At 39.9% G+C, this 24,840-nt stretch overlaps 1 protein-coding gene and 1 non-coding gene across 2 annotated transcripts in view; one reads left to right on the top strand and one right to left on the bottom strand.

The window, feature by feature from the left end:
- LOC126091965 (pancreatic triacylglycerol lipase-like) overlaps window positions 1–24,840 on the bottom strand; it is a 185,137-nt gene that overhangs the window by 157,451 nt on the left and 2,846 nt on the right. The window lies entirely within an intron of this gene.
- On the top strand, window positions 20,524–20,595 carry Trnaa-ugc (transfer RNA alanine (anticodon UGC)). Its single transcript has one exon. It is a non-coding gene; the product is annotated as a tRNA-Ala (tRNA).

Raw genomic sequence — 24,840 nt, forward strand, 5'->3', positions numbered from 1 at the left:
CTGGCTGCTTACTTATAAGGATATGTGTTTATTAGCTCTGAGTAAAATTGAAGTGCACAATACGAATGAATTTCTCGCTCACCTATTTATAAAAGAACAAATTTTATTTAGATTTTTTTATATTTCTAAAATGAATAATAAAGTTTTATTGTTGGATTTTTTAAATAATTGTTTCTAGTAAATATTGATATTTGTTCAAAAGTAGATGCATTCTGAATCTGAGCTTATTTACTTCAGTTCCACATCACTTCATTTTTTTCTAACTTCTGGTTCACAAGTTATATATGTCATTCCAAGTTTGTCCTTTACAAATGGATTTGCATAAGAACAGTCAATATCTTTAACAACTTGGCATATGTTGCATTTTTTGTTTCATCAGTTTTCATGGAGATTAGTGTTTTGTTGATAATATACATATTTATTTTTTATTTTATTTTAGATATCTAGTTCCAAATAATATACATATTTTTTTATTTTATTTTAGATATCTAGTTCCAAAGCAAAATAAAAATAATAACATGTAAAATGAAATGTTTATGAACACAAAAACAGACAGGCCATAAGTGCATGTAAAAACAATCAACAATATGAGGTGCGACAATAAAGTAATGAGAGTGATTTTTTTTTGCAAGATGTGGCAGCCCTGCAGGCTTGCGTAGGCACAATATTTTTGACCTTGGTATATAATCTGCTTCTAGTCCAAGCAGCACATAGATGCAACTGCTCAGTTGTCAGTTGTGCTGTAATAAGTTACCACGTTTTCGTGTCTCTCGTCACGGTAATGGAACCGCATAATATTGTGCAACTGTATGCCATTTCTTTTTGCGTAAAATTTGGTGAAAACGCGACGACAACTTACAGTAAGCTTCAGAAGGCTTTTGGAGAGGAGATTATGTCAAAAGCTCAAGGTTTTCGTTGGTATAGAATGTTTAGTGAAGGCAGAACGAATGTTGAAGATGAAGACTGCAGTGGACGACCATGCATGCTGGTGTGCTTCTTTGATTCCAAGGGAATTGTTCATAAAGAGTGGGAGCCCCTTGGACGAACAGTTAACTAATATTACTACAAAGAAATTTTAATAAGACTTCGTAAAATAGTTCTTTGTGTTTGTGCTAACAATGCTGATAACTGGATTCTATATCACAATAATGCACCATCCCATACTGCTCTGTCAGTACAGCAATTTTTAACCTCATAACAAATTTCAGTACTACCACAGCCACCTTATTCACCAGATATCACTCCGTGTGGCTTTTTTCTATTTCCAAGAGTCAAAACGGCTGTCAAGGGACACCATTTTCAAACAACACAAAATGTCCAAGAAGCTGTGACGAGGTTCTTGGAGCATATTACAGAAGATGAGTTCCAGAAATGTTACCATCAATGGCAGAAGCGCTGGGAAAAGTGTGTGCAATCAGAAGGTAAATACTTTGAAGGAGACAACACAAAATTTGACTAAAACGGTAAGCAACATTTTCTTCACATCAGTCTCAGTACTTTATTGTCGCACTTTGTATAACAGAGGAATGAGCTTAATTTTTCAAGGAAACCCTTGACAGAATAGAAGGAGTGACCCACAAGGATACTTTTCACTTTCAATTTGAAAGTTCACGGATCACAGATTTTTGAATTCTTGCGGTAGTTTATTGAAAATGGATGAAGAAATATACTGCACACTTTTCTGCACAAGAGTCAAGGAAGTTCAATCCATATGCAGATTGGGTTTCTGCCTGGTATTAACTGAGTGAAAGCTGCTAATTCTTGGGAATAAGCTGACACTGTTAACAAGAACTAACAGTAAAGAGTATGTATATTGAGAGGTCAATGTCAGAATATCCAGACTATTGAACTGGATTTAACAACAGGTTTGTGAACTTACACCACTTATTGCCCAAACTGCCCATTTATGAGGCTAAAATATCCTTTGAGAATGGGAAGAGTTACCCCAAAATATAATACCATACATTATAAGCGAATTACAATGAGAAAAGTAGACTATTTTTTGTGTCAAACTACCACTTACTTCAGTTACCATTCAAATAGTAATAATAGGGATCCTGAACGTGGGCTTTCCAAGACAGTTTGAAACGTCCCCTTAGAAGTCTTGTATAAATTTGTTCTAAGGGGACGTTTCAAGTTTACTATCTATCTGAACACCTAGCGAGCCGTGGCTGGCTCACGTTGATGCCATTTCTTCTTTGACATTTTGTCACAATCGAGTGGTGTCTTACTTCCCCTGAGCTACTACCATAACGAGTTGCTGACTTGCCTCTGTCAGTGGCAGCAGCAGCGCTTATCGATACTAGTACTGCTGTAACATCTTTGGTGTGACCGCTATATTTCCATGTGGTGATGTGTGTGGCAGTCAGTCGGTTGGGACAGAGCAGCAAGGAAGTCTCCGCAGTGCATGGTCAGGCTGGTACTGCTGGTCGCATGCACGTGCAGTCTGATTGTGAGGCCCTAGCTGTGAGAGCTACAAATTTCGTTGCCCACCGAACCTGGACATGGAAGTTGAGTGATCACTTAACATGTTATGAAACCTCAACTGCTGTGACATCTGTTTGTTCATGATAGTTGTTGCTTCCTGGGCTGTTCCGGCTAGCAGCAATGAATGGTGTGTTGGAGTCAGTGAAATTTTGTAGCTGTCTTCCTGTATGGTCTTTAACTATTAAATTGGTTGCTACTTATCAGTGAAGTGCACCAGCGGTTTTTTCTCCCTTGTGGCCGTTAACGCCACAGTTACCTGTCCTGGTCGTTAGCATAGTATTCCAGCAGTGTGTTTTCCTCGCTGTCTTGATGTTGTCCTGCACGGCATGTAGTTCAACAGCCTTTTAGTTGTTTGTTCAAATTTTTTTTCTTAAAAGTGGTTATTGTGCCTTGGCTGTTTTTAGATGGCAATTTTGAAGATGTAATGTGGCGTATCGTTGGCCAGGTGGAAGGGAATTGATTAGGTTGTCAGTCACTCCTTCAGCCATCCCTGGGATGGGTTGCCATCCAATTATTTAACCTTACTCTTGGCTGCCTGTCTCACCTCACCTTACGTTAGAGCTACCTCAGGCCAACTCTTGGAACACTTCTGAACACCGCTGTTCTGTTGGTTTTGGATTGTGATTTTCATTTTAGTCTGATGTACTGTGTGAGGCCTTCAGCTGCCTATTAATTTAGTTTGTTTTAGTTTTAAGATAAGGCCTTCAGCTGACTTAAATAAAATTTTGAAAATTGATTTGCTTAAAATCTAAAATTTTGCAAGTTTGTTCTATCTGAAATTCTCGTTATCCAGGCCTTAAGTCCTGAGTTGTTCAATGTCTTGTGTGTGGCCTTCAGACGAGCTTTTATGTGATATATTTTTAAGATAAGACCTTCAGCCATTTTAAATTAAAATTTTGAAAATTAATTTCCTTAAAACTAAAGGCAAGAGGATGCAGCTTAAACATACCCTTATAACCGCACACGACTTTGTAGTGCACGACACGGCGCCGTTAAGTTGCAAGGAAAAGAGGATCCTATGACGTAACAATAAAGAGCAATGTTGACTTCCATGTTAAACTTTAGTTAAACAGAGTATAGTACTACTGTCCGCAGACAAAATTAAGAACACGCTGGATTCACTGTACTTCAAGGTATTGCTAAGATAAGCAAATATCGAAAAAAACTTGAACTGTTAAAGTGTCATGTGAATAGTTCTGTCACACTTTCATTCATTTGCTTTCTACAGCTGAGTAAGTCAATTTGTGATACACGGTGAATACAAACCATGTTATGTGGATTACATAGGTCAGTCACTGGGAAACACTTTAACCATCTTGTATAACATTGTTTGTTATACACTTTAAGGAAAAAAACGACGCATCACGAAGGAATTATCTAAATGGGACGGAAATATGTAGATGTGATGTACATATACAGACAAATAAATGATTATAATGTCAGAAAAATTGGATGATTACTTCGAGAGAACGAGCTTCAGAAACTGAGCAAGGCAGTAACGCAGTGGTTCAGCTCTGACCTTTCTGCAAACAGTAATTCAGCTTGACGTTGGTTGACAGACTGTTGTCTGCCTCTCTGAGGGATTACTTGCCAAATTCTGTCCAATTGGTGCGTTTGACTGTCAAAATCCCGAGCTGGCTGGAGGGACCTGCCCATAACGTTCTCATTTGGGGAGAGATGCTGGCCGTGGTAGGTTTTGCAAGCGCGAAGACAACCAGTACAAACTCTCGTCAGTGTCTGAACGGGCATTATCTTGCTGAAATGTAAGCCTGGGATGGCTTGCCATGAAAGGCAGCAAAACGGGACGTAGACTATCGTTGACGTACCGCCGTATTATAAGGCTGCCGCAGATGACAACCAAATTGGTCTTGACATGGAATCAAATTGCACCCCAGACCATCATTTCAGGTTGTCGAGTCGTATGGCGAGCGACAGTCAAGCTGGTATCCCACCACTAACTGGGGCGTCTCCAGACACATCTTCACAGGTCGGCGGGTCTCAGTTCGAAGGGGGACTCATCACTGAAGACAATCCTTTTCCAGTCAATGACATTCCAGGCAGAGTGAGCCCGACACCACGGCAAGTCGGCTTGTCGGTACACAGAAGTCACTGGTAACCTGCGCAAAGGGCACATGAGCACAGCCTCCTTTCTGTGAGCACCAGTTGCACGTCGGATGGATGATAATGATGAATGTGGAGCTCTGAGTGCCTGTCCGACGATTGCTTGGTCCTCACGTTCTGCCGTCCCTCTAGGCCAACCACTTCCTTCTTGATGTTGTCTTCGGCCATGGATCATCCATTCCTGCCACCATTATCGAATAATGGCATCGCTTCAATTCAACTGTCGAGCAATTCGCCAATTACTCCAATCGGCCTCTTTGAGCCTAACTGCACATTCTCTCTCACAAGCTGAAATCTGTGTATATTGCCCACATGTCCGTCTGTGAGACATCGTTACTGTCTAACTGATTACGTGGAATGAAATTCTCAAAGACTTTATGCCCTGGTTTCCAGAAGTCCCCTGATTGCTATTCTTGCCAGATGCACTGTGAAAACGCCCTACAGCGTCACACATACATCCATCGGCCGCCAAAGCTGACAATTCTGCATTTTCCGTCGAGAAATGTATGAATATCAATTTATCACTGATTAGCGTAACTCCTTCGTGGTACGTCATTTTTTGTCTTAAAATGTCTATTATAGTCTCAAATCGAACAAGTGGTGTCATTACCGGTCCCACTGATTACCAAGTCATCAGATGATCTTTTTAAAAGGAAAGAAAAAGGCGATAGCAAAACACCAAACAACTACACTGACTAACAAAGACAGTAAACACTCAAAAGGGGAGGCGAAAGCGACTGAAACTTCGTTGGCTGAAAGGCTGCGTGGTGTCATTTCAGTGATTACAAAACCAAGTTAAATTTCCAAAGAACTTGGCAGTATGAGCTCACTTATCAGTAGGACGTAACACATCTTCTGACTTGGATGCATGAACTGATTTGTTTGGGAAGGGTTTCATAAAGCTGCTGTATCGTCTCTCGAGGCAAGGTAGCCCACAACTGTTGTAAGCAATCCTTGATATCCCGGATACTTGCACAGGGACGATGTTGACGTCTGAGATCTTACCACACATGTTCTATCGGTGATATATCTGGAGGTCTTGTTGGAAATGGGAGTACCTCAACATTATGCAGACAATTCAAATGCACACATGCTATTCTTGACGAGCATTGTCCATATAAGAAATGGTATACCGATGCCTCTTCTTTAGCCTTCTTCTTGTTTCTTGTTTATCCCGGTTTCTTGAGATCTCTTGTGAAGAGATACGATACAATGCGTTCAGTAGTGGCGTGAGACAATTAATGAAGTTACACAACAGTTAGTAATTAAACTTTTGAAACCGCCTGTTTATTGGCATTTCTGGAAATAAAATCACACGCATACTCTAGTGTGGTCAGCAAATTCCGAGTAACAGCTTATATGTGTAATGGGACTTATTACGTCACAAATTGTTCTAATGAATTAATTAATCTGCATTTCAGTGTTGCTAAGCAACGTGATCAGCAAGGTGATATGTGTCTCAAAAGAGAACCTCGATATTTTGAATAAAGTTTCGGTTCATTTTTGTCAAAATCAGCACTTGTCTCAAAATTAATTTCCAATTTCGTGCATTAAGACCAAGCGCGTTTGCAATTATTGTACGCGGTTCTCTGGACAGCTCGATCATGCACTAGCGTGTAACATATTTCTTATCGAGCTCGCACGTTTCAGTTTTCCCATTAGGAGTCAAAATCACAAAAAATAAAATTCACCGTGCAGGTCAGCGAACTGTACACGCGCACTTATTGCACTCTAAGTGATAACTCGTCTCAGAGTAAAAGCCGCACATAAATTCACACTTTTTCATGCACACAAAATTCAAAACACCTTTATATTAAACAGGTAAATTATGGCCTGCAATTAATAATTAACATTTCCTATTCTGAATAAACTTCAAGAACTTGTATTACATAATCAATAAAATTGCATCACCTGAAAGGAACTATTAGTTTGCTAAAACTTATTCAGGTTACAGTCAACTCGTGTCAAGACGATGACGTCACGAATCGATACTTGCTTGGAATGAACGAAATACCTGCACTGAAAAACACTGCCCGTTGAGTTATTTACTGAATTTTATAACAAATTTGGTACCCCTTGCATCGCTATAATGGTACCATATTGCTGTTGCATCAGATGTTACATATGAGGACGCAAGCTGCCCATAGTGTGCTGTTGTGCCATCAGGGTACAGCCATGAGCCAAAGTCATAGCCAATGCCACTCCGCACCACGAAGCCAGCTGTCGACCTCTCCCATGGTTGCCGCTATACACGTCGTGCAGAGGTGCAGCGCCGCCATTCATTGCAGAGTACAGTGCGACTCCATTTGTCAGTAGTCACGGCACCACTACAAACACAGCCATTTGTACTGTGGTGTTCACAGCAGCCTGCGGATGGCACAGTGATTCCCAAATGCAGCTATTGCTATAGCCTGATTCACAAACGATGATGGGTCGCGCTGCTCGAGGCGCAGACGGGGGCTGCAGTGTTGCCAGTTCCAAAGGCCAGTTGAGGTATACGGATACACGTGCTTAGTACTTGAAGAAAGCGTGTATCCTGCAAATTATGTCTGTCGCTTGCTTATGTGGAATTTGTTACTTACCACCAACATCAGCGATGACATTCGCAACAAATGGAACAAAAATTCACTAAGTAACTCCCTATGATCGCGTTTAACGCTCGCATTGAGTGTGACATTCACAACAGAGCGCTCAGAACGCTACTGGACACTCAGCGACCGTCGGAGAATGCGTGACATAGGTGAGCAGAACAAGCCTCATCTCGACCAGCATCGTTCCAGACTCCAGCTATAATCTCCAACAAATCGTGCGGAATATCACAGGATATTGGAGGAAACCCTTACTTGTCCTCGGATAGCATGTGCAGATAGGAAGGTGTTATGATGTGCTTGGTGCACAATACGATGGCCCTCCATTATGGCGGTCAGACCTGGTTGACAGAAACCTAGACAACGAGTATGCCTGCAGTCCAATATCGGGCGACCGTCAGGTCTGAATATCCCACAAATATGGATACTGTACAATTTACCAGTGTGCGAATGTGACCCCTTTCAAGCTCTGTCACTTACTAACAACGCTGTCTCATAGCAATATGTGGGATCTCTGCATCCATCATGGTGATCATTCAGCGTCTGATGCTGTTCATGCCCGTTATAAAACTTACCAGGGCCGGTATTAACATTAAACACGAACAATGCTAATACGCTAGGGTGCGCACCCAATCCATCCGACCAAGGTGTCGGGATGTTTCAGTTTTTTAGCAGGACGTTTAAATTACAAACCAAACTAACTTCTATACACTCTTAAAGCACATAAACCCTGTAAGGAGTTCACCACCCTGCTGGGGCAAATGTAATGTCGATGTATTGCTACACTTGCTAGAGCGACAATTCACAGGCGTGCCTGAGACATAAAATATCTTTGCCCTGTTAAAAGAAAGCTGCAGTAGAGTGTCAGGTCAGAGCAGTCTCTGCGGCAGTTGCAGTCGCTCGCTGCTACAGTGTAGTTGTAGTCTGTCGCTGGTACAGCGCAGTTTACAGTTAGTAGTTGTTAAAGACACGGTGCAGAACAAATTGTAAAATTTTATTATATGGAACTGAATAATAATTGTGATCAGCCTGCAGAGCTAAATGATACCATGGAAGGTGATGATAATGAAAAAAATGAATAATTGTTAATATAATGAAAAATCAACAGTGTAATTAAGTCAACCACCTATTGTAAGATAAAATTTATTATTTTTATTGGCATGCGCATACTTAAGTCACTTGTCTGTGATGATAATATGAATTTGTTTCAATCTTTCCTGCCGGCTGGTGTGGCCGTGCGGTTCTAGGCGCTACAGTCTGGAACCGCGTGACCGCTACGGTCGCAGGTTCGAATCCTGCCTCGGGCATGGATGTGTGTGATGTCCTTAGGTTAGTTAGGTTTAAGTAGTTGTAAGTTCTAGGGGACTGATGACCACAGATATTAAGACCCATAGTGTTCAGAGCCAATCGAACCAAGCCAATCTTTCCTTTTCTGATTCGTCAGTACCAGTTGACCCAGATTTGTAATATATTCAGTTTTCTCATGAAATGATTTGTAGATCTTTATCAATAACGTAAAAAATTTTCAGAATATAATTGTTTTTACCAGTCAACTATAAAAGTATAATTTCCCCTTAAGCCATTGCCAGTCCCAGTCCAGTCATTTACCTAAATTAATATATTCCACAATTTTTGTCAGATTATAGTCATGTGTTCGTTGGTAATCAGACGACCAGCTGTGCAGCTGTGTCACTAAGTAAAGTCAGTTTTTTTCGTAATTCAGATCTCAGACAAGTTTATCCAGTATTAGTAGATAGGCCAGGATTGCACTAAGCTGTGCCATTTACGAACAGATATATAGACAGTGTTATCCGGCGACACCATCGCGAGGTAAGAATTTTTCAGTTTACTTCTCACAGTCAGATTCAGACTGATTTCACAGGGTCATGGCGTAGCGCTGCTTACGTCAAAATTTATCTGTTTTTCAGGAGTTAAGATTTGTCAGTTTTCATACATCGGAATTTAATTATCCAAATTTAATTATTTTTGTTTTTTATTTTCTGTTCAGGAAGGTTACACATCATTATTTTATATTTTTTATTTATACGGGAAGGTTACAACCCTTATACAAAAAAGAAAAAGAAAAAAACTTACCATAAAAGAATTACACGAACTGTATGCAAATCAGTACATGTGATGTTCATGTACAGACAAACAACCCATTTCAATTTCAGGAAAATTCGATGATTGTTCAGGAAGAAGAGCCTCAGAAAATAAGCAAGTCAGTAGCATGTTGGTCAACCACTGACACTTAGGCAAGAAGTAATTCATCTTGGCGTTGGTTGGTAGAGTTGGATGTCCTCGCGAGGGACACTGTGCCAAATTCTGTCCAATTAGCGCCCTAGATTGTCAAAATCCCGAGCTGGTTGGAGGGTCCTCCCGATAATGCACCAAACTTTCTCAATTGGGGAGAGATCCAGCAACTTGTTGGGCGTGAAGGGCAATAAAACGGGATGTAGAATATCGTGAACATACCGCTGTGCTCCTAGAGTGCACCGTTTGATAACCAAAGGGCTCCTGCTATGAGACGAAATGGCACGCCACACCATCACTCCTGGATGCTGGGCCGTATGGCGAGCGACAGTAGGGTTGATGCCCCTCTGGGGCATCTCTGGACACGTCTTCGGTGGTCACTGGGGCTCAGTTCGAAGCAAGACTCATCACTGAAGACAATTCTACTCCAGTCAACGAGATTCCAGGCCCAAGACGTGTCTGGAGACGCCCTGGACAGAGGCAGAATAGCAACCTGATTATGGCCTGCCATATGGCCTGACAGCCAGCAGTGATGGTCTGGGGCACCATTTTTTTCATAGCAGGACTCTACATCTACATGTACATACATACTCCGCAATCCACCATACGGTGCGTAGCGGAGGGTACCTCGTACTACAACTAGCATCTTCTCTCCCTGTTCCACTCTCAAACAGAACGAGGGTAAATGACTGCCAGTATGGCTCTGTACGAGCCCTAATCTCTCTTATATTATCTTTGTGGTCTTTCCGCGAAATGTAAGTTGGCGGCAGTAAAATTGTACTGCAGTTGGCTTCAAATGCTGGTTCTCTAAATTTCCTCACTAGCGATTCATGAAAAGAACGCCTCCTTTCCTCTAGAGACTCCCACCCGAGTTCCTGAAGCATTTCCGTAACACTCGCGTGGTGATCAAACCTGTCATTAACAAATCTAGCAGCTCGCCTCTGAATTGCTTCTATGTCCTCCCTCAATCCGACCTGATAGGGATGCCAAACGCTCGAGCAGTACTCAAGAATAGTATTAGTGTTTTATAAACGGTCTCCTTTACAGATGAACCACATCTTCCCAAAATTCTACCAACGAACCGAAGACGACTATCCTCCTTCCCCACAACTGCCATTACATGCTTGTCCCACTTCATATCGCTCTGCAATGTTACACCCAAATGCTTAATCGACATGAATGTGTCAAGCGCTACACTACTAATGGAGTATTCAAATATTACGGGTTTCTCTTTCCTATTCATCTGCATTAATTTACGTTTACCTATATTTAGAGTTAGCTGCCATTCTTTACACCAATCACAAATCATGTCCAAGTCATCTTGTATCCTCCTACAGTCACTCAACGACGACATCTTCCCGTACATCACAGCATCATCAGCAAACAGCCGCACATTGCTATCCACCCTACCCAAAAGATCATTTATGTAGACAGAAAACAACAGCGGACCTACCACACTTCCCTGGGTCACTCCAGATGATACCCTCACCTCCGATGAACATTCACAATCGAGGACAACGTACTGGGTTCTGTTGCTTAAGAAGTCTTCGAACCACTCACATACTTGGGAACCAATCCCATATGCTCGTACCTTAGTTAGGGGTGTCCTTTGGTTGTCATCCGGGGCACCCTTGCAGCACAGCGGTATGTTGACGATATTCTGCGCCCCAACCTGTTGCCCTTCATGGCAAAGCCATCGTCGTCCTACATTTGAGCAAGATAAAGTTCGTCCGCACATAGCGTGAGTTTCTATTGCTTGACTTCGTGCTTGCCAAACCCGACCTTGGTCGGCCAGGTCGCTGGGTCTTTCCCACCTGAGAACGTTTAGAGCATTATGGGCAGGGTCCTTTAACCATTTCGGGATTTTGACGATCTGTGGCGACATTTTGACAGAATTTGGCACGAAATCTCTCATTAGGACATCCAACAACTCTATCAGTCAGTGACAAGCCGAATAACTGCTTGCATAAGGCCCAGAGATGGATCAATGTGTCATTTACTTCCTAAATTTGTGAAGCTCTCTCTCTTGAATTAATGATCCAATTTATCTAAAATTGTAATCATTTGTTTGACTGAACAGGCACATCGCATCTTCAGATTGCCACCCCATTCGGATAATTTCTTCGTAGTGCGCCGTTGTTTTGTTTTAGAGTGTACGTAAGATAAGGAATGTTTACAGTACAAACCTGATTATGAGAACCACCGGTGTAGACAGATATGTAGTTGCGCGCTGAACGCCTGCCTGCAGACGCAGTCCACGAGTAGCAAAGTGGTACGTGGCAGACTTAAGTGTACACTGAACAGCCAGAATTAAACAATTCTTACATCAAATTCCTATTAGACAAGTGCGAGCTAGCGGAAGGCTAAATCATAACAAAAAGAAAGGGAAAAAGCGGGGAGATGAGACGTTATAACAGACAGGAAGATACTTCGAAGAAGCCTTTATTACCGAAACCATTTTGTTTAATTAGTGTTAATTTTAAGCACTTGAAGTGTATCCAAATTGCGTTATTTGGAAACATAATCACTGGTAGCAAGATGTTGATCTACGCATCGCACCTTACGTCTGTACTGCAAAAAAAAAAAAAAAAAAAAAAAAAAAAAAAAAAAAAAAAAAAAAAAAAAAAATTTGGAGAGAGAGAGAGAGAGAGAGAGAGAAAGAGAGAGAGAGAGAACTGAAAGCTGTTTTATTACTTCCTACGACACAATTTTTCTTTAAAAGGCTCTTTTGGCCCCTCTAAAATTTCGTAAAGGCTCCATCTTTTATATTATAGATGGCAGGCTTGAATATTTTCTGTAAACTAAAATTCGTTTATGCCATATTTTATGTCGAAATCGATTTTCAGTGCAGAAGACTAATCTCTTTTTGTTCTTAGGAGAAGAACGAGAAATCTGTTCAGACGTTCTTCTTCTGTAAGTGAATACAATGATTTTTTTTCTCGTGTTTCAGGTTTATCATCTACACTGATCGTCCACTTCTTAATTAATTTCTTATACACATTAACAATTTCTTTTGTCTTATAACCGTTAATCAAGGCTACTTGTTTTAATATATCTAGATCATGATTTACACTTACTAATTTAGAGACAGACTATGTAATCTGTGTATCACAGATCGGAAATACGCCCACTTACAGACCACCTGCATTTTACAAGGAGATACACTGACTTCTGATTAATAGCCCATGAACAGGTCGGCCTACAGAAACATGAAACTGTACTATTATTTTCCTCTATTTCGAACGTGGATTCGATATTAGTTTGAAAATATTTAAAAATCGAAAATTTAACTCATAGCCATCTCACAACTAGCAGTTTTTGGAAAAAAAAATACGATGTCTGTTTAAACTTGAATACTTTGCTAGTAACCATTCTGTGTGTTATAAATGACAGTGTGGTTCCACAATCATGTAACACTTCCCTTTTCAATATTTTGTAATGTCTGTTTGATCATAACCTCTGTAATCAATGGGCTTTTGTAAGTGCATGTGCTTCTGAAAAGTTCCACCAGTCCCTGAATATGGAGAGAAAAATAGTTTAAAAATCTCGAACATAGCTGGAGACAGCAACTGTAACTCAGTCTTCGTGAGAAAAAGGTGAAAAAACACACCGAAATCAGTTGCAATAGTACAAGGTTTATGGCGCAGAATAATAACTGCTGCCAGTCACAATAGAAGGTGATTTTATTTCATACATGGCCAGTTTTGGTCTTGTACCCATCTTCAGGTAGTTTGCATTCACACACGTGTTTCCATACTCAGTGCCACATACCACTATTTAAATAAAAAAACAAATAATGACTTCCGGCTAAATAGCTTTGATAAATCCACATTTGCAATACATCTGATGGCCGTCAGCCACAGTCGTTAAAGACAACATGCATATACTACACACTTTCAGCAAAGGACAGATAATGAATCTTCTTGAAGAGCTCGAAATTTACATGCCAAGCTTCAGATTACCACACCTAATTCTCAATGAACAAGTAGACCTTGTAAACAAGCCACTTCTACACGTCCTTAAAGAAATATTTAAAAATCGAAAACTGTAACTCAAACCTCCTCACAACAAGCAATTTTTGGGAAAAGAAAGACAATGTCTGTTTAATCTTATATAATTTGGTAGCAACCATTCTATACATTACAAATGGTAGTGTGGTTCCACAATCATGTAACCATTTCATTTTCAAAATTTGTAATATCTGTGTCTCTGTGTGTAGCATCTCTGTACTTCTCGGACCTTAGCTCTCTGATCATAACCTCTGTTCTCAAATGTAAACTTGCGGGATGTTGTGAGTGTACATGCATATGAAAGGACTAACATCTAAAGTGCCACTATTTTATAAGATACATAATATGGAAGCACAACTAATTAGCATGGTGACTAATGTACAGTTAACGTGTACAAGATGAAACATTTTTGTAAAAAACGTGATAAATGCAACTTGGAAATGATATGGATATACCTCCTGTATGCAATTACTATCATAGTTTACAACACATGTCGCTTAGCCACATCAAAATGTTTCACTTGGGTCTATTTAGTCATCATCAGCTATTTGTTTTTCATTTAAACTGTGACCTCCAACACTGAGTATGGAAACATGTACATGAATGTAAATCATCTGAAGATGGGCATAAGCCCGAAACTGGTCCTGTGTTAAATAAAATCACCTTCTATTGTGACTTGTAGGGGTTACTATTTTACACTCTATAAAGGAATAGTCATGGACTTCAGCTGCATCCATTGGGAAAAAATACAGTACAAGGTTTACTGAAAATCTCTTAACCCAGGATTTAACATCTTTAGAAAGTCTTTTTCAGAAAGTTTGATGACTAACGCCTAAAATGGTTAACAGAACATACATGTAAAAATATAGGTTTAGGCAAAAGTAAAAACAAATCGCTGGCTTACAAAGAATTTTCACATTAAAGGTTCATGATGTGTGGTGGCACATTAGATATGCAGCCATGAGGCACAAATGAAGAACAAATCACATCCATAATAATAAAACCACAAAATATCTTACTGACTGTCATTAGAAAGTTGCTTTACTAATGCAGCTAGTGAACTGATGTTGCATCAGTGTCTCTTGAGTTGAGGAAAATTCAGGATGCAAGAGGTAAGTAGATGTATGCTCAGAATGAGTGTGCAAAAGTGTGGGAAAGAACAGTACTGAAATAGTTAGAAATGAGTAAGTTATTAAAATATTGTATGAGAAAAGAGGAACGTAGCACCCATATTGTAGTATAAGAGACAAACATATGGGGTTTTATTTGGGTATCGCCAAAATTTTTTTGTAGAATCTAATGAGTTGAGCCAAATATAAAATAACTTGAAGTACATCACCTGTAGGTGAAAACAAGGGGGAGATGGTGAAGGGGAATAAGTGAAATGATGTAAGATAAAAGAGTAGGAACATTACACATTTTAGCTAATTAAACTGCTCCCCCTCTTATCGTCAATCTATTGCCATCATTTCATTTACCCCAGTCCCTCTCCCCCTTTATACACTTACAAACGATGTACTTCAAGTTATTTTACATTTAATTTGCGTTATTAGTTCCTATTAAAATTTTTTGGGCGACAGCCAAATAAAACGCCGTATGTTTATCTTTTATACTACCACACAGGTATTAAGTCCTTCTTTTCTATACAATGTTTAATAATTTAGTAGTTTTCTGTTTCAATGCTGTTCTCTCCTGCACTTTGCACACTTATTCTGTGCATACATGTACTGTCCTTTCACACCCTAAATTTTGCTTAACTCAAGACACTGGCACGACCTCAGTTCACTAGCTGCATTTCAGAAGCACTTTCAAGTAACAGTCAGCATGATATTTTGTGCTTTTATCATTATGGAGGTGCTTTAATCTTAATTTGTGCCTTATGGTTACATATTTAGTGTAGCCCCACATGTCATGTAACTAGTAAGTGTAAAATTCGTTGTAAGCCAGTGATCTGTTCTCACTTTTGCCTTTTACCTATATTTTAACATCTATGTAGTGTTAACCATTTTAGGTATCAATCCTTGATTCTTCAGAAGAAGACGCTTTTAACGACGTCAAAACCTAGGTCAAGGAGTTAGCAACAGTCCTTGTACTATTGCAATTGATTTGGCTATTTTTTCATCTTTTCCTCATGACGTAAAAGTAGTCTAATATCACACAGGCTGTATCAGAAGGTATGTTACAAGGAGTGGTGGTTGGTAGATGAGTATCATGTGAACATATTGTGCTGATAAATTTATGTTCGAAAGTGCTTCATCTGCGAGATAGAATCTCTGAAATGTGGCAGATGACATAGGCAGTTTGGATCACACAAACTAGGCAACAACCTATTGTTTCCTGTTGGTAGGGTAAGACTTGAACCATTTCGCAGCACTGCTGATGACACCATAATGTCCTAATTTACTTAAGAGAATTCTGTGATTCACTCAGTCAGAGGCTTTTGACAGTACACAGAAAATGCCAATAGCCTCTAGTTTATTGTCTAATGAATTAAATACAGTCTCACAGGACATGTAATTAGTTTTCTCTATATTGGAGCCCTTAAGCAACCCAAACTGTGACTTAGACTTGTGTGATCCAAACTGCCTGCGTCCTCCTCCACATTTCAGACATGCTAGCATGCAAATGAAAAGTTCTCAAACATAAGTTTATTAGTAAGATGTACTCACATGGGATGTATCTATTATCCACTCGCCTTGTAACATACCTTTTGATATACCTGGGGTGTAGACGCTGATATGTCTGATGGCAGAGTTATTTTACAGGGATGATTTCGTACATGAAGGCTCCTGAAAAACTGAATGTATTTCAGCCTTAAATCGTGTTCTTGATTCATAAGTAAAAAGTATTTTACTCTCCCTTTTTTCTCTCTGTTTAAACAGTTCATCTGATGACAACTTGAATATAAGTCAAAACCGGTAATGACACCATTTGTGTAAGAAGAGGATGAAATTGACAATAAAAAATGTGACAATAACAAATTAAGGTAGTTCCCATTTGTCGAAACATTCATACAATTTCTGTACATAAAATTTCTCACTGATAATTCATACTTATAGTATCAGTACTGTTACAAGTTAGGTTTAGGTTTTTGTGTTGCAAGGTTTTGAGTCTTGTCATGACTGCACATTGTAATAGTTAATGTACACCTGTATATATTACATCTTGGTGTTATTAGGTAATTTCTTAGGCAGCCTGTACCCTTCTTTATAGTGCTGCGTTTTGTTTTTATATTGTGAGTGTCATTTAACACTAAGTTACAGGTGTATACTGATTCAGATTACTGATTTGTCATTATACCTAAGTACAGTACACACAGTAGGCTTAGTCTATTTAGGCTCAGCATATTTAACTTATCAGTGCTCCATAATACCAAGTAATTTCACATAAATACATTTTTAATGACTTATGTTCAAATAGGGGATCTGTAATATGTCTCTCACTATAAACACGAATAATATGATTTACAAAGACTAGTTGACTATTACAGACTTTATTTATTTTCTTACTGGTTTATGTTTAGAAAGAACATTATCAGACAGTAAGTTTCTTAATATTTTTTGAATTTTGTCTGACAACTTTATTAGCGAAATCTATAGATAGTTTAATGGGAAGACATAAAGTTTTCTAATTACTTGTGGATACTGATACACTAGTAGGCTTCATGTATCTTATTCACATCAAAGTACATCTAAGTCAGAAAATGTTCCAAGTTCTTCGATGTTGGTACGTTTCAGCTATGTTAGCTCAAGAATTTGACAAAAAGAACCATTTTCATGAAAAATAAATAGTTATACATTAACCCTTGTGCTGCCAATGATGGTAATGAAATTATCCCAGTTATAATTTTTTTGTACATTTATACTTTCGTTTGTGGTTGCAGTTTAATAGTCTGTGTATTTGTTAATTATCTATCGATTAGAGTTATTCAGACAATATATCCCAATATACTTATGTTTTACATTTTAGAATTGTTTTCCATGCATCGTGTGGAGAGTTCTTGTTACCCTCTTGGTAGTGTTTGCTACAAAATTTGTAGGTAATATAATTTCATTTGTAGCATTGATATTTCAAGGAGAAGCAATCAAAGTTGTACTGTCATCAATATGGTTGTTATGCTGTACTTCATTTTTCTTTGATGAGGTAAGAAACCAATGACAACAATGAATTATAATCGGTCTTTGTTGTTATTTTCACCTGTGGTATTGTTAGCTTCTGCTTCTAAGTGTATACATGGGCAAGAGTTACAGTGCGCAGGAGGGTGAAAGTATTGTAAATACTGATAGTCCAGATGATCTCTGTGACCAAAATCTTTATATGTACAATTTGTCAAGTTACAGAAATGATTGAAATGCATCAAATGACAGAGCCACCTGGGTCAGAAAATTTATCAGAAGATGTCCCTGAGGGTCAAGATCCAAATCTTTCAGGAATGCTCAAATCTAGAGGTGGTCTTGCATGGATTTCTACACCCTTCTGTCAATGAAGAAGGGCAGTTCATAGTATTTTGCGATAAAAGCCTGGTTTATAAAAGGCAGTAAAACTGTCAATTCAATTGTAGATACGTTTTCCCTCTTTCTTCCTAGAAAATGTTAAATATTATATGAGGGCTTACTAATGAAAAATATCAAGAAGTATTTAGTATATACAGTGAATCTCACTCAGAATAACCTAAAGAATGACACAACATGACAAATCAAGAGTTGTTGGCATTTAACTCCACATTGTGGGCTCCAGGAGAAACTAATAGAAATATCACAAGTGTTACCAAGATGTGGACGAGCCATCCACCCTGCAAAATCCATTTTACATGGCTGTTACGTCATACCGGATTTCAACAATCGTCAACTTTTTGAGATAGAACGACATAAAAATTTGCAGCATCAGAATTGAAGATACAAACTACAATATTCAGGCAATAAGGGACGCTTTTGTTATCTTAGTGAATTCAGGTATGAAAAATTACAGCCCTAATGAGTGACTAAATGTTGATGAAAGACTGGCAACTTTCCATGCCAACTGCCCATTTTGGGTATGTATGATATCAAAACCAGCAAAGTATGGACTAAAATATGGCTGTACACAGATGCTAAAACTGTATATGTATGTAATCTACCAGTATATATAGGCATGAAGGACAGTCAGAGAGAAGTCAATCAAGGGCGATGTGTTGTGTTGGATATGGTTGGACAATCACTTTAGGTAACTTTCTTACTTCCATACAGCTAGCTGAATAATTGTTGGATCACAACTTAACCTTAGCTGGAGCTCTTAGAGCAAACAACAGAAATGCCTCAAGAGTTTTTGTCTAGTACGACGAAAGAGGAAAAATTTTCATTGTTTGGATTCACAAAAAAAGATGACCACGGTCTCATTTTCCCAAAGAAAAAGAAGTGTGTGTGATCTGAGGCTTTCTCGGCGTGTCTGCAGGTTCCAAGAGTCTTCGGTGTATTGGCTGAACTGCCAGTACACCCGAGAATCTTGGAAGCTGCATACAAGCCGAGAAAACCTCAGATCACATGCACATATCGTCGAAAGTCCACAGTATTACGGTGAATAAACGTTCCGCCATCATCAAGGGATGAAAATGATGGCAAAACGGTTATTCGCCTTCTTGTGGACTTTCGACGATTGGATCCGGCAGTTTACCTGGGAACCTTGGATGCAAAGAGCAATGTGTTATTCTGCTTTCAACCGCACCACGATGACTTTGTTGAAGAAGGAAAGGAAAAACAGACACGTACCACAATCTCACAATAATGAGACTACAGGAGGGTCGATGTAGGTGGTATGATGAATAGACAATAAAGCTGGGAACGTACAACAAATCGTTAGTCGTACCAAATATTCTGGAAATGATGTCGACCACGCAGCTCTCAGTGCATATATTCTGTGGTCACAAAAGTATCCAGATTGGCAGAAAGATTCGTCAAGAAAGAAAAATCATTTCTTTCCGGAACTTGTCCTAAAGTTGCTGAAAACCACACGTGGTATAACGAGCGAGAAATCCAACTGGACTATATACAGAAAATGTAGGAGCTATTGACGCTATTGGAATTGAAGTTTTGGTAGTAGACATTTATTTAAAAAACCTGTTACTGATCTTTCACGAGCTCAAGAATTACTTCAAATGAATGTTTGTTGCTGCGCTTACTGTCCATTTTGATCAATGTTTCGTTGTATCCTCGGGGTATCTGCTGAAATTACCAAAGAAAAGACTTCAGAATTACCGACAGGAAAAATGTGAGCGTTATGTCTGTGAAATATAGAACGGAAAAGTAGATTCATATGCATAAAACCAGTGTGTCAAAACCATAGAATTGTGGCAAAATGTTCTCAATATTATGAGAAGTCATCTAAACAGACTAAATTTGTGTGATATTTTTTAAAATTTTGATTTTCTGTTGTGTCAGCAATTTCACCAAACACCTAGGATCCTAAATTATGTATGTTTGGACGATAAACTACCAATGATTGCTTCAAATCTTTAATAAACAACCAGTTTATATCAATAACTGACATTCTGAGGTATCTTGTGACAGCCTGACCTAGAGGAACAAAACATGAATTGACTATATTACCCTCCTGGTAACATGAAGGTGTAAAATTACCTTGGTAACAGAAGGGTTAACTGAAATCTGCAGTTCAATTTCTCATCGGCAAAATGAATCATCGTTGATGTTGATCAAAGTGTGCATATTTATCTATACATTATCGATGGCAACGAGGAATGCATTTCGTACAGCTTCGCCTGATATCTGCTTTGGATTAGTAGTTTTGGTAGTAGACATTTATTTAAAAAACCTGTTACTGATCTTTCACGAGCTCAAGAATTACTTCAAATGAATGTTTGTTGCTGCGCTTACTGTCCATTTTGATCAATGTTTCGTTGTATCCTCGGGGTATCGTCGTTTTAACATTACATTGAAAGCCTAAAATATTAGATTTTCAGTAGTTTAGCTATATTTATGATATTTCCACTATCCTAAACCGTGTTCGCAATAAACACTGCAGCACTAGCTTTGGTGGAAGCACATTGAAAGTAACGCAGCCGAATAGTAAGCGGGGATGTAGCTCAGTGGTAGAGCGTTCGCTTTGCATGTGAAAGGCCCCGGGTTCGATCCCCGGCATCTCCAAAATTTTACTGTCAAATTTCCAGATTGCAAGGTACTAATATTGTTTGAGATTAACAGATATTTGTTGACAAAAATGAGTGGGGCAGTTGCAATTGCCGAGAAGCCAATCCTTGATGTGAATCGTGAATCGAAATTGCACTTAAATTCTTCTTTTATAACCACTATCAACTGACATTGCATACGTTGGTACACATGCGAAGCGTTTAAAGACGCAAGGCAATCACGACGACACAAAAAATATTAATCATTTTCACCGACTTCTTGCGTGCATTTTTAGCGAGGGCTGAGAAATACTTGGGACTACCTTTAAGGGGACAGAAGGACGACTGTTGGAATGTTAGGCCCTACTGGCCAACTGCGTGCTCTGTTCTATTGTAAATACGAATATTTATGACGCCATTCGACGCTCCTCTTCCATTCAAACGGGAATATTCGATGTGTAAGTGACTCTCGACAAATATGAGGTAAGAAAAGATCTACTTCCATGGCGTCTTTCATATTTAACCACAATTGTTTTGCGCTTGCCGGATCTGAACTAAAGCTTTCGTTCTTTAAAGAAGCTGATGACTCTCAGTCTGACTAATCAAGTACAAGTCCTAGCTTCCTTGATCTTGTTTCAGTCTTCGGCGACTATATCTTTAACAATGGTGACATTCTCGCGAGGATCAGGCTTGTTTCTTACTAGGAAGGTAGAATATGCGGTTCGCGTGAGAGTTGTCTGATAAGTTGTCGGAGGCAGCTGTCAGACAACGTTTTTAGTAAGAAACTTCCTGGCAGATTAAAACTGTGTGCCGGACCGAGATTCAAACTCGGGACCTTTGCCTTCCGCGGGCAAGTGCTCTACCAACTGAGCTACCCAAGCACGACTCACGCCCCCTCCTCACAGCTTTACTTCTGCCAGTACATCGTCTCCTACCTTCCAAACAGGAGAGCTTCTGTTACGTTTGGAAGGTAGGAGACGATGTACTGGCAGAAGTAAAGCTGTGAGGACGGGCTGTCAGTCGTGCTTTGGTAGTTCAGTTGGCAGAGCACTTGCCCGCGAAAGGCAAAGGTCCCGAGTTCGAATCTCGGTCCGGCACACAGTTTTAATCTGCCAGGAAGTTTCATATCAGCGCACACTGCGCTGCAGAGTGAAATTCTCATTCTGGAAACGTTTCTAGTATTACTTCACAACACTCTCGGTCCATACCGCCGATAACGTATGCGTAATTTTCCCTGTCGACAAAAGGCTCGTTAAAGTCACCGCCTACTACTACCATATGCTCGGGGTATTTCCATGTTATCTTTGAATGACACTACTACTGTTGTGTCTGAAATTGGTGGTCCATAGAAACGTCGGGTTATTAATCTTAAGTCCACTGACCCCGGCTACTCTTGTCCACGTTAGTTTGGCATCAGATTGGTCTTGGACCTCGCTAGATCTTACGCTTCTGCTTGTCGCTTTGAACACGCCTCCTGCTGGAGAGTCCAGTCTATGTTTCCGACACGAATTCCACATGCTGTCGGAAGTCACCTTGCCCTCTACTTCGGGTTCGGCTGAGTTCCTAAATTCTATGATGGCAGCAGCTTCCTACAAGAGACCCCAAACTTGGGACTTCGTTATGAGTGCTCCGGCAGTTAATATTTGATATTTAGTAATATTTGATATTTAGTAATAATAATAATAAAAACATACCTACGTCACGTGTACACTGCCAACTGACAATTGTCCTATCGTTGTCAAACTAGGCGTGTAAGTATGTAAATGCATGTATATATGAATTACGTCTTCTCGTAATCTGTATTACCGCTAAATGTGTAGTATGCATGTAAATGTGATCCACGGATGATGGGAACTACTTCTTCTATCGCTATTACTACGACTATTGCTAGATTCGCTGACGGCCATACGCTTATTTCAAGGAAAGAAAATGAAAGAATCTGTTTATGAATTAAATAAATTGTCTCAAGAATGTTACCTGAAAATTTAGCGCAGAAAACAAAACCATTTGCTTTTGGAAAACAACATCCAATTCGAAGTAAAATTTGCTAACAGAAAATAAAATGTACTGACGGAAAGGATCGCAAAAACAAAACGCAATTGCGTGACACAAACTAATGTTGCCGCCAGTCGCACAAGAGCGACCCTAGTGGCGCCGCTATGAGGACGCAAATCAGGTTTGCTTTATGTATATGCTGTAACGGTCGCGAGCGTTAGTTACCTTTGAGATTGGATGTAATGAGTTGATATTAGTCAAGAATCCATTTAAGGCGACAAAGACGCCTTTATCAGCACATCACTGAACGAGGTTGTGTAATAGGGCTATGAGAAGGTGAATGTTCCTTCTGCGACATTGCAGATAGACTTGGCAGAAATGCAGCCACTGTACATGACTGCTTACAGTGGTGGTCACGAGAATGTAAGGTCACAAGAACAACGGGTTCTGAAAGGCCACGTGACATACCGAGAGGGAAGAGCATCGTGTTCGGCGTATGGCTCTAGCGCATCATCCTGCACCTGCAGCAGCAATTTGGTCAGCAGTTGGCACCACAATGGCAAAACGAACTGTTACGAATCGGTTACTTCAAAGGCAGCTCCAAGCCAGATGCCCTATAGTATGCATTCCATTGACCCCAAAGCACCGCTGTTTGCGACTTCAGTGACGCAAGGGAGAGCTCATTGGAAGGAAGGGTGGAAGTCTGTTGTCTTTTCTAATGAAAGTTGGTTCTGCCTAGGTGGCAGTGATGGCCGTGTGTTGGTTACAGGGACAACACTTGAGCACCTGCAACCAACCTGTCTGTGCCGGCCTGTGTGGCCTAGCGGTTCTAGGCGCTTCAGTCTGGAACCGCGCGATCGCTACAGTCGCAGGTTCGAATCCTGCCTCGGGCATGGATGTGTGTCATGTCCTTAGGTTAGTTAGGTTTAAGTCGTTCTAAGTTCTAGGGGACTGATGACCTCAGATGTTAAGTCCCATAGTGCTCAGAGCCATTTGAACCAACCAACCTGTCTGTGTGCTACACACACTGGAGTTTCGGTGTGGGTTGCCATTTGGTATGACAGCAGGAGAATTCTCGTGGTTATCCCACGCACCATACCGCTGCATACCGCTCTGCAAATTTGTACATCAGTCTGATAATTAAAGCTGTTGGGCTGCAGTTAATGAACAGCATTTCAGGGTTTTTTTTCCAACAGGATAACGCTCGGCTGCATACCGCTCTACCCAATACGCTCTACAGAGCGCCGACGCGTTGCCTAGGCCTGCTCGACCACCAGATCTGTCTCTAATAGAACACATATGGGACATCATCGGATGACAACTCCAGCATTAATCGTCCTTGTATTGACCGCCCAAGTGCAACAGGCTTCGAACACCGTCCCACAAACTGACGTCCGGCACCTCTACACCACAATGCACGCACGTTTGCATGCTTACATTCAAATTTCTGGCTGTTACGTCGATAATTACTGTATCAGCATTTCACATTGGCAATGGTTTATCTCTCTCCTACATTATCCTGTGATCTTGCAATGTTAATCATTTACATATGTTATCTAGACGAATGAACTCCCGAACATTCATTACTCTACATTATTTTTTGATGTTGAAATTTTTTCCTGTTAGAGTATCTTTGCTGTGACGTAGCGTAAGATTTGGTAACGACATATAAAATAAAGTAAACAAGTTCAATAATTTAAAAAAATGGCTCTGAGCACGATGGGACTTAACTTCTGAGGTCATCAGTCCCCTAGAACTTAGAACTACTTAAACCTAACTAACCTAAAAACACCACACACATCCATACCCGAGGCAGGATTCGAACCTGCGACCGTAGCGGTCCTGCGGTTCCAGACTGTAGCGCCTAGAACCGCACGGCCACCCCTGCCGGCGTTTAATAATATTCCTGAAAGAATTAGCAGAGGGCTAAAATATAAAACATGTAAACATACGCGATTATAGTTTTATAAAACTATTTCATTATCAGCACAATTATATGAAAGTGAATCAAGGGAGCCAGAATACGGAGAAGACGGTTTTAAGAAGTTGCAAGGGATGTAAAAGAACAGACAGGTTAAAGAAAAGTTGATATCAGAAATGAAATAAGCGTTTGCAGCGTAAAAGGAAAATTTGGGAGAAAATAAGATAAAGTGGACTAAATATCAGCAAAGAACTGATCCTGAAGACCGGCAGTTGTGATAAAGAAATACAAAGCCAAACAGAAAACGAGATCCTGGTAGACAAAAGAAAGATGAGAACTATAACAAAA

Source organism: Schistocerca cancellata, chromosome 7 (assembly GCF_023864275.1).
Source record: "Schistocerca cancellata isolate TAMUIC-IGC-003103 chromosome 7, iqSchCanc2.1, whole genome shotgun sequence".
Taxonomy (NCBI): Eukaryota; Metazoa; Arthropoda; class Insecta; order Orthoptera; family Acrididae; genus Schistocerca; species Schistocerca cancellata.